A 12,160-nucleotide genomic window follows, 5' to 3' on the forward strand; every position below is an offset into this window, starting at 1 on the left:
GTTGCTGCATTCCTCGAAGCAATAAAAATGATCGTGTAGGGTTGAAGAATAATGATGATGCCGTATGCCCTTAGAAAAATCCTCGGTCGAAAACTACTAAATACATTTGGTAATGTAAAATTAGTAGAATGTACAAATTTTTTGTACATATTGTCAACAAACCTGCATCCCTACCAGAGATTAGTATATTTTACTCGATAACATTAGTAAGCTTGGATATTGTCATATCTGAAAATTGGTGAGAAAAGCGCGTATTAACCATTTTCATTGTTCCCATAAGGCAATACGGAGGTATAATAAGGATATAAGGACCGTATCGTTAATTATGGGTACGCTCAAAACACAGCTTTATTTCAAATATGGCATTTATTTTTCAGTTCTGATATCAAAATATTGTATCTTATGAATGAAAGAAAGGAGTAACAGTAAAAAATAATCAAGAATCTGATTTTCGCGCCAATGATCGCACCTGCTTCTTGATGTCCCTCATTAGGTTCTGGACACCCGTCTCATCGACTTGTTTGCTCACATTTATCCAATCCTTTTTGAACTGCTCAAGGTCATCGGCTGCCTTGTCCTTCTTCCGCAGTCGTCCCTTCATCAAAGCCCAAAATTTTTCAATAGGTCTTATTTGCGGACAATTTGGAGGATTCATCTCCTTTTCCACAAAATCGACATTATTCTCGCGATACCAATCCAAGGTCAAACGTGCATAGTGGCATGATGCCAAATCAGGCCAAAATAGTGTCGGACCAGTGTGCTTTCGGATGAGCGGTAACACACGCTTTTGGAGACATTCTTTCCGGTAAATTTCACCATTCATATTCCCGAGAGTGAAGAAAGGAGATGATTTCATGCCACATTGACAAACAGCTTGCCAAACCAGCACTTTCTTACCGAATTTTTCGCAAAAAAATTGACTTCTCCGCGTTCGGGACATCTGTTCCTTGCTTTACAGTGTAAAACTGTGCCCCAGGAAGAGTTTTGTAGTCCAGTTTGACGTAGGTTTCATCATCCATGACGATGCACAGTTCGCGTTTGCTTAAAATCCCATCGTAAAGCTTACGGGCACGGGTTTTCACGGAACTTGCCTGAATTTGGCTGCGTTTGGGACATTTTTGCTTTCTATATGCCTTCAGTGAGTTACGTTCTTTGGCACGTTGAACCATACCGATTGATGTTCCACACTTTTTTGCGCAATCCCGTATCGATAATTCCTTTTTTCTTTCAAATTGCCTGCAAATCTTTTTATCCAAGTTTGGCTTGGATGGCTCAGGTTTTCTGCCGCGACCGGGTAGATCCTTCAATGTATTATACATACCAAATCGCTTGATAGCGTTTTGGACCGCATGGACGCTTACTCCTTCCGCCTTCGCCAATTTTCTCATTGATATTCCTGTTTCGGAGCAGTATCTGGTCACAATGGATTTTCGTTTTTCTTCTGTTAGCCCTCTCATGATTGCACTTTTAGGAAAAAACGATCTTTTAACAATGCTAACTGAACGCTAACTGTGTCAACAACAGGAGAAAAATAAACAGCTGTCAAAACAAGCTATAGTCTTTTTCAGACGGAGACTCTAAGGCGTACCCATAAATAACGATACGGTCCTTAATTCTGATACGTGCATTTTCGGCGAGAAAATGTAGCCGAAAATGTAGCTTCCGAATCGTTGTTCTGCTTGACATATGTGTTTATTAGTACGGTCGAAAATGACTATAGATTGGTAGTATTTACCAAAAAATTCGTTATATTTACTAATTATTTCTCTCAGTGTGGAGAGTGTCTCGCTAGTATTGCCATTACTGATAATGTCGATGCTACTGATCGTGTAAGGGCCGCTTAACATAGATCAAAACTAATGATTATTTTTGGCCGAAGTCACACAAAGCGGTGACTTCGGCTAAACTCTCGATAGCTATCGTGGCGGTTTTGCATGCAGCTTGTATATTCGTTCCACCACCACTTTATTCCACAATACGATTAAAAAAATTTCTTTTATTTTTAGGCTCATTTAATGTTATAAATCGGTATGTCAGTCGGGATGCTGGAAATTAATTTTGGGTGTAAGCATGAGATTTTTCTGTGATGTTATTCGATTTACGCATCAAAATTTGATGAATTATTAAACCATAACTATTTGTATTACAGTTAAGTATTATTTATTGGAAATAGTGAAAATATGTCTCATACAAAACAGCTTTCAACAATATTCGCAATATTTTGCAATATTTTACTAATCTTTCTCCGTTTTTGACCCAACCTCTTAGACCCATTTCCTTCCCCAACGACGGAACGAGAAATATTGATATCATTTCATAGCTAATAATGATACGATTTTCAAAATGGTTCTGTGGAATTTTTGTGAAAGCAGAAAAATCTATAATTTGTAATTACAGCACTCGTTCGCTAACTGGGCGTTGTTTAATTGGGCTGCTTTTTGACCGGGCGCTCGCTTACTGGGCGATAACCCAGTTAAAAATCAGTTAAACGTCAAATATAATGTAAACAACAACATTGGTGAGGGGTACTCCAATGCATCACGGTCATCAATACACTGAGAGAAATAATTAGTATATTCTAGTATATATAAATGGTAAAAACAAGTGTCAAAATATATAGCAGAATATCGGCCCAACATCGATCCTGCTTTCGGAATTTCGGACCATCGTCCAATTTATTAATATCAAGTTGCAATACGAATGCATTTTCAGTTCTTGTAATAAAGACATAAAAGGTTACCTTTTGTTCATCTATTTCCATCAAATAAAATTTCAACAAACAAAATGTAATCGATTAATTACATTGTTTATGCTGGCACAATTTGCAGATGGGTTTACATCCACGCCCGGAGAATTTTGCTGCTAATGCATATCTGCATTGGCGTTTTGTTGTCGGTGCTATTTGGCGAGTTCGCGTAGCACAAAAATCGGATGAATTTCATTGGCACAATACTTGTGAGATAGATCAAGTGGACCAGCTGAAGATTTATTAAAAAGTTGGCATAAACTGCTCCCAGAAACTCTACAAGTTTACCTAGAAGGAAAACAAAAGGACAGATTTTATCCCGTTTAGTTCGAGGGAATCATAAGTAGCTCCGGAATTTACATAGTATAAGTACACATACCAATGGTTTTACGATCGATAGGCGTAGGAATGCACTTTCTTTGGGATTGAAGACTCAATCGAATAAGCACCAATACGAACAGTGGAACACACCTACTCTGTTTTGAACCACCGCTGCTGCTCAGTGATATATTTAGCAGCGGTCGTTTTAATATGGGTTTGATGTTAATTGTAATTTGGATGAATTGTGTCACTCAAAAAAAATGATCTAATGATGTTTCAGAGACACCTTGATTCGTTCTAGTTTAACATATTATCGGGGAGAATTTTTTTCATCCGATGTTCAAAAACCACATAAAACGTTAACATAAACAACCGTATAGCTAATGGACACTTAATTGAAATTATAACCCAGCGAAGCAATTTATATCTAACCGATTCAGACACGTCTTCAAATGTAGAAATAACCATTATTACATTAAAGAAGAATTTTAAAGAAATATATTTTAAAAAGCGAATAAAAAAAAATGAACAAAACACAACAAGAGCTCACATGCTTTTTCTATGCCATTCCATGTCAATTAGTTTCGTGCGCAACACTTTAAGTCGGCTAACGTCTGCTGCATCGTTCTTCACAAATTTCAGTAGGCAATCCAAAGACGACCAATTATTTGTGTCCCATTACAGGTCTGGCCAATTAATTAGATGTCGAATTAGTGTTAACTTACTCTACATGCAAGGTTATTTGGCAATACCAAATAACCTAATAAGTCTGTTGTAATACGAATATACGATTGATCACCGGCAACTATTAGGGATATAAATGTTATATATAAATGGTGGCTATTAGATTGCATTACCGAGCCAAAATTTCAATAATTTCATTACCGAAAAAACCGGTAAAAAACATACTTTAAAATAAACCATTTTCTTGTAGAAACGGCTTTTATTTATAATGATTGGTTTACAAAAAAACATTTTGCAAGTTTTTGCTGGTTAAAGTAATATACTTAAGGACACAGAGAATGTTAATTTTGTCGTAGATCGGATCTTATTAACACAATTCCCAGAAGAGGAAAACGCCCGTTCAGAGTCCAATTATGTTGGGTAGAAGAGTATCGAATACCATTGTCATGTATTTGCCTCTGATGCCCTCCGTACGAAAACTCTTGTCCGATGGTTTTCATCAATCCGTTTACAGACGTTGAGCTTGGACTGGACGTTGACCTTGACCTTTGACTGTTGCAATCGTCGTTCAAGTTTGATGCTCCTTAATGCTCAACTGTTCTGCAGGTTTCCCATCGTCCAGTGATTTTTTTTTCCTCCTGTTGTCCTCCTACTGAATCAATATCATCATCGTCAAAGTTGATCAAGTCAGGAACAATTTCAAATGCCTGCTTGATCAATGCAGTCCCCGACGTTTGATATAAAACGCCAAAGTCTCCATAATTGTGTCACGACCACGAGCCGGGAACAAATCTGCATATATGAAACGTCCTTCTGCAATCCTTCCAATCAGGGCTTCAAGCAGCAGATTCGAAATGTTTGATGGTTACTCCGATAGCTGTTCTAGCATAAATTGCAATCTGACGTCAGCTTCAAAAAGGGTGCATTTCTTCCGCAATGCCAGTTCAACAGCGACCAGAACTGGTTCGAGGGCATCAACCAATTCCTTTATCGCTGTCTGTTCATCATCGCTGTAGCTTATCTTGTGTTTCGTTTTCAGATCTAGCAGCGATTTTAGAACTGCAGTTCTGAGGTCGTAGAATCGGCGCTACACTGCCAGTTATGTTTTTTCGATCTTATTTGATTTTTGAGAAATATTTCAAAGCGGCATAAAGGCAAATATTATTTATGGTGTAAAAATAAAAATTACCGAAATTACCGGTTATTGATTGTAAAATTACCGGTAATTCGGTAATGGAAAATTGCCCGGTATTACCGGTAAAACCGATAACGGTAAAACCGGTTAACAATCCCTAGTGGCTATGGTCATAAAATTGCTCCGATGGGATATGAACTCCGATTGTTTGGATTATCAAGCCGCAGCTATCTTGCACGGCTATCTGAAATATGATTCTAGGCAGTGAAAGCTCTGATACGAAATAGTTGTAATCGGATACGGCATTCCTGGTTGTCGATTGTGTTTTAGTGAAAATGTCGCAAAATTTATATAGAAATGGTTAAATAAAGTAGCACTGAACAGAACATGTTTCAAGTAATCAAATAACATGAAGTAAAAAACAATTTTAACAATTTCAAACTGCCTTTGGGCCTGCCCAGCATATGCCCAGCAAACATTAAATCGTAAAAAATCTAAAATTGGAGGTGATATACATACATCCAAGACACATTACTTGTATGATGTGCAGTGACGTCGAGTGAAGCTTTTGCACCCGGGGCGGGAGAGTTGATTTGCATCCCCACTCCCCATCAGAAATCATATTTATCCAATTTCTTCATAAAAATTCGGTTCATTCTGCACCCTTAAAACCTTGCACCCGGGGGTGGGCCGCCCCCTCCGCACCACCCAGGCGACGCCACTTATAATGTGTATAACTGGCATATGAATACGAAATTGGATGCCATATACATGTATATGGGGTATATGATGTTATATAAACGATAATTATACGATTTAATTTTTGCTGGGATGTTCACGCCTCCACGTTTGCATGGATGGGCTGGCTAGGCGCACCATATACATGCAATTTATATTAGTCATATTTGTATGTTTGTGAATATAAACCTAAAAATAAAATAACTACACTAAAGCTTCGCTTCAAACAAGTTATACAGTAGTCAAATCACGCAATAAACATCAATAACTGGAAATCTCTTATCAATATTTGTTAACATTTAAAGATGTGCTCAACTCCAGTTTTGTTGACAACTTTTATGCATTCAATTAAATCGTACGATAATTATATATAAACATAAACATTCCCACCTTTTCACCTTCATTAAACACCTCGTAGTAGAAATCTGACAGTAAGCATACACTCTCCTACGAAACATAGTGGGAAAAAAAATTCGTCGATGTAAACAAGCGGTGAAAAAGGAGACACTTTTTGACGAGTGATTCGTATGGAATTTCACTGCCGTGCTTGTAGGCTAAACCAATTATTAGTGCGGTAGAAAATGGCAAGATTGGTTGCATTTACTAAAAAAATCGTTATATTTACGAATTATTTCTCTTAGTGTAGTTTTCATTTTGCGCTTCCATATTTTTCAACACATATCTTTTCTGAGTGTATCCATTGACGTTCCCCCAGTATTTTTTGGCGTTTGAAAAGTCAGCCCAGTTAACGAGCGGAATTCGCTAACTGGGTGGCACCTTCTTCCCAGTTAGCGGACAATCGCTGTACACTTAGAAAAATTCTCGGTAGAAAACTACCGAATACATTTGGTAATGCAAACATTAGTACCATGTACAAATTTTTAGTACATATTGTCAACAAACCCGCATCCCAACCAGAGGTTAATATATTTTACTCGATAACATTAGTAAACTTAAATGTTATCATATCTGAAGACTGGTGAGAAAAGCGCGTATTAACCATTTAGGGTCTGTCAACATACCACGTGGACACAAAAAGCATGATTTTAGTCTCCCCCGCCCCCTTTCGTGGACAAGCGTGGACAATGACCAGACCCCTCCCCCTGTTGTCCATGTGGATATTCCTGAATATTTTTTAATTAAAAATTACCAACTATTCCAACAAAATAAAGCATCATTTCAAAAAAGTAATGGTTTATAGGAATGTGGCTTCGATTCTGGACTACCCTACTTTTTTACCAGTTCCAACCCTAATCAATAACTTATGTAGATTGATCTATTCTAGGTAGAACTGCCGACGAATGGGCAGTATGTGAGTTTTATTGAGCTTAAACGAACAGCTACCTCTGCGTGGAGCGAGATTCAAATTTCCACATGCCATAGCTTGGCCGAATACGTTGTTTGGATAGATTGGAAACTAAGGATGACCTACGAATTATAAACTTATTGTAATTCGTGCGAAATTTGTTGTTAATTTTGTAAAGAAGTGACAATTTTTTATTTTTTTTTCAAATTGTTCGAATTCCAATTCCTCGCGAAAGTGTACATTTTTGGAAAAAGTAATGCAAGGGAAAAATTAAATCTTCACGTTCGTATGTCCGTTCTCAAAAAACATTTTTTACCGTGCAGAACTGTAGTCAAAAATAGGACCTCATTTTGAGGGACTGTTTCGAAAGATGGCATACGAACGAGAGTTTTGGGATATAAAAACATCATTTTAAAACACATTATTCAGTAGATACACATCTAAAGTTTACAACGAATTGAAAAAATCTTGTTTATCTTGCATTGTCATACAAATTATGCATCACTGCTCTTTGAAGGAAAAATAATTCCAACCAGTATGGCACCCATATCCGAACTAAATACGACCGCAAAGGGTTAACATGCAACTGTGTATCTATATAAAGATTATCATTATTTTGGTCATGACTTGCAACTAGAGTATGCATTTTGCATGTTTTATTTTGAAATGAAAAAAATGGCGACCCACGACCAGGAGCTCCAGCCATACTGGCTTTTGGAAGAAGATTGTTTGGATCGATTGGAGTAAGGCACAAAGAAATGACAGCCTGAAGTCTGAGCTATCCAACCTATTCAAGCAACAGCAAGCAAGTGAAGGATCACTGCGTGTGTGGGACCGTTTACTTGGAATGAGGTGGACAATCTCGTCAAGATCGATGTTAAAAAAACTGCTGAGTCCTACGTCAATGTCTCGGAGGAGAACTTAAAGCCGTCACTCAGGAAAATGAATATTAAAGGCTATATTTTCCAACAGGACGATGATCCCGAGGACGCCTCGAAGGTTGCGAAACGCTATTTGCAGTCTAAAAAGATTAGAATGCTTGAGTGGACATCCCAGTCCCAAGACCCCAACTCCATTGAACAACTATGCACAGTACTGGATGAAAAAATCCAATTGAAGTTTTATATAAATTTGAAAATAAATACAAACAATGGCTTCTTTACATCCTTTCCATTGTAAGAAATTCGTTCATTTTCAAAAACAAAATCATGAAAAAGTATTTTGCGTAATGCTGTTTACTTTTTTCTTTCCAACACTGTACATAGGACATTTGATGAGTAATCGAGAAGCTCTTGATCAACCTGATTCTTTGACACCAAATTGCTAGATATTTACTTCCGTAGCAATTTCATTTTAAGCATCTTCAAAAACTACGAATTCTACCATTGTGTTCACACTGACAAGTATTTGAAAAAAAAAAAACATCAGGCAGCTCAACCTTTTTATTGTTAAATATGCAGAACAAGCATGAAGGAAAGTTTGAAAGTTCTTGAAAATGAAAAACAGATTTCGTTGATTTTTAAATATAGATGTGATTGTTTTTCTCAAACATTTATTTCACGTATCCACGTGGACGTTGGCTGTACCCCTACCCCCCACACCATGGACAATCGTGAACATTTTCGTAACCCCTACCCCCCTAAAGTTATCCACGTGGTATGTGGACAACCCCTTATATTGTTGGCATAAGACAATACGGAGGTTCTGATACAGTAGCTCAGATCACCGCGGATCATAAAAATCACGGATAACGCAATAAATGACTAACAATCAGGAGCAAACACAAAAGAATATGTATTTCAGCATGAAAACTATGTTTTATCAATACAGAAATTATTAAACTATCCATCCGTAAGGTCGTGTACACCATTGGTCAAAAAATGCGAAAGTCATGAACAAAACAAAAGAATAGAAACAACCTACCACTTATTGACTACCACTTATTGACTTATTGAGAAAACCTGATTCATATAATTACTATGGAACTCGCTTTCGCGGATCATCCGCTCGCAGATAACGGGTGTTAAATAAAAAATGAGAATTTTTTCAATCACATATAATTTTTTTTTCTTTTTCATCGATTTCAGTATTTTTTATTAATAACATAATGTATTTTCTTCAAAAAAATGTCAGTGAATGTTTGAGTGAAGGCCTGTTGTTCGACGCAACTTTGTCGCGATGCTCTCACAAGAACGTTGTACGGTTCTACGAAACGCATTTCCAGCAAGGATATAAGTGACGAACCAGCCAAATGAGTTGAAAGTCACTATAATACAGATAAAAAAAAAAAATTTCCAGCAAGGAAAAAAGTTCACGGTGGCACATTTTAAAGAAGAAAATGTACCTGTCAGTACGGTATATCGTATCCTGGGTTCCCTGAACGTAGAGTGGAAGGTCGGAAGTGGTCGTCCGGTGACGATAATGACGAAGCAGAGGAAGACATCGTTGAAGAAGCTGTTTGACAACAAGGACGCAACCAGCCTGCGTGACGCCGGTCGGAAATATGGCTGCTCCCACGTATTGATCCATCGGACCCTCAAGATGGAAGGAATCGTCTGCAGGAAGAAGACGAGGTCGCCGGAGTACACGGAGGAGCAGATTGAGACGGTTAAATCACAGTGTCGGTGGATGACCAAAAAATACCGCGGGACGTCTTTCGTTTTGGACGACGAAAGCTATTTTCCGCTGTCCGAAACGCATATTCCAGGAAATGATAATTACTACTCCAGAGACAAGTCATCCACACCGCCTGAAGTGAAATACAAGTTCAAGCACAAGTTTGAAAAAAAGGTTATGTTGTACAACGCCATTTCCGACCGGGGCATTTCAAAGCCTTGGTTTGAGCCGAGCGGTCTGGCTATCAACCAACAAATCTATCGAGAAGAGTGCCTCGATAAAATTTTGCTGCCGTTCCTGAACGAGCATCACGCGGATGGGAAGTACGTCTTCTGGCCGGACAAGGCGTCTTCCCATTACGCCAAGAAGACGCTGGCGTATCTTGAGGAGAAAAAGATACCGTTCACGAAGCAACTGACTACAAGAATCCGGAATTGTATCCGGAAAATGGAAGTGCCGTACAACGTTCTTGTGAGAGCATCGCGACAAAGTTGCGTCGAACAGCAGACCACGGCCCTTACTCAAACATTCACTGACATTTTTTTGAAGAAAATACATTATGTTATCAATAAAAAATACTGAAATCGATGGAAAAAAAAATAATTTTTATATGTGATTGCAAAAAATTCTCATTTTTTATTTAACACCCGTTAATCGGCGGGAAAATGTAGCTGATATTGGGCTCACGAATCATGGTTCTGTATGACATATCTGTTTATTAGTACGGTAGAAAACGACTATAGATTGGTAGCATTTACCAAAAAAAATATTTATATTTACTAATTATTTCTCTTAGTGTACAGATTCTGGAGACTGGAAAAACAGTAGAAATACAGAGGCGCTCTGCTGTGAAAAGAATGAAATGGAACCATCGTTCTCTCGGACGTCTGAAGCAAAATAGTGAATTTATCAACTGAGTCTGAAGAGCCCATTCTCCATGAGAGGAATTCAGCGGCTTGGCATTTTGGGTGACTTGCATTGAACAACATATAACATGAACTTGAGTACAGAGTCAAAAGTATTGTAAAACGAGTTTCGAGTACTTTTTGACAGATAAAATTTGATCAACGTGTACGTGTACTTACATATTCGACACAAAACATGACAAGCAAATGTTCAGTCATTGGTGCATGATTAGGTTACCTTAAATGTTTCAGTCGATTTCTTTCCATGTTCGATGTTTGACTTATTTGCCACTGTCGATGATTGAAGAGTAAAAAAAACAAAATAGCGTTTGCATCAAATTCAAAACTAACTTTATTTGTCAAAAAGTGTCAAATAATTGACCTCCGGACAAATGGCGTACGGCCATCATTTCGATGACGAGTATCTACACCGTGTCCAATATATTAAATTCCAAAGCGCCGCATCCGTAGTAAGGTACTTGCAAACTACGACATGTTTTCATAGAGAAATGCGTTAATATTTACGCCTTATTATATAAGACGAATATTTTGCTGAACGTCGTAAACCCAATCATTGAAAGACCGTACAGGAATGATCATAACGCGTTTCAGCAGGATAAAGAGCCTTCTCATACTTTGAATCTGGTTCAGAACTGGTGTCGGGAAAATTTGACCGACTTTTTGACAGAAGATGAATGGTTTCTTAGTTGACCAGATCTAAACCCCTGGAGTTACTTTGCATGGTCACACATGCTGTCAAAGGTAAACTCACAAAATGTGTCTATTTTGGCTCAATTCAAAGCCGTGATCCTTCGATTTTCAGACGTTTCTGTGAAAATCGTGCAGGCGGCACCTGCGACGGGTTTGAGAAACGTTAGAAATAATCAAATATGTCAATACTGTAAATGTTCAACATAATATTACTTTTTATTCAAAACAAAAACCAAAAAAAATCTGAATATCTAATGTAAAATAATTGAATTAATATGATTTGTATGATACAAAACAAACTGGAGACTGGAGACAGTCCGTGCAGAAATTTCGCTAAGTGTTTTTGTTGGAAAATTTTGAAAAATTCGATACTTTTCGTGAGCCTAATTCATTTTCGATCATTGTTTAGTGTATTCTGTGAGACGGTAGGTGGCTTTGTTGCTCATCAATGCTTGTTTTTTAAATTTCGGGTCAGTTCGGGTTAACACCGACACCTGATTTGTGTTTCACTAACAGGTAAAATGCGTTTTTTGTGGATGTCTCGTGTTTATGTTTCGAAGACACAACGGCAGAGCTGGACTCAAATTCAGCTGAACACAGCCATTACCAACGTTGATAAGAGCATATCAACAGAAAAGGCTCATCATCCACATCTCCGGTGGATGAGCAAGCTGGGATCAAAGCTATATTTACTCCGGACCAGGAGCAGGAGTTTGTCTACACCATTCCCCAACATTGAATGTCAAACAAAAAGCCAACATTCGGTGCGACGGCCATTTCGACACGCAAGACTCACCCCGGCTGTATTACTATGTTCGTTTCTGTCGGAAAACAACAAAGAGAATTAATGAAAAACCGGAAAATGCTTTCACTCGCCTAAAGAAAAAGAACTGAAGATACAAACTAACACTCTATGCACTCGTGAGATAAGATAGGTTTTCGTTTGCGTGATCCGATTTATGTTTTAACTTCCGCACTAGTTTATTTTTTTTGCCACG

This window comes from Toxorhynchites rutilus, chromosome 2 (assembly GCF_029784135.1).
Source record: "Toxorhynchites rutilus septentrionalis strain SRP chromosome 2, ASM2978413v1, whole genome shotgun sequence".
Classification (NCBI taxonomy): Eukaryota; Metazoa; Arthropoda; class Insecta; order Diptera; family Culicidae; genus Toxorhynchites; species Toxorhynchites rutilus.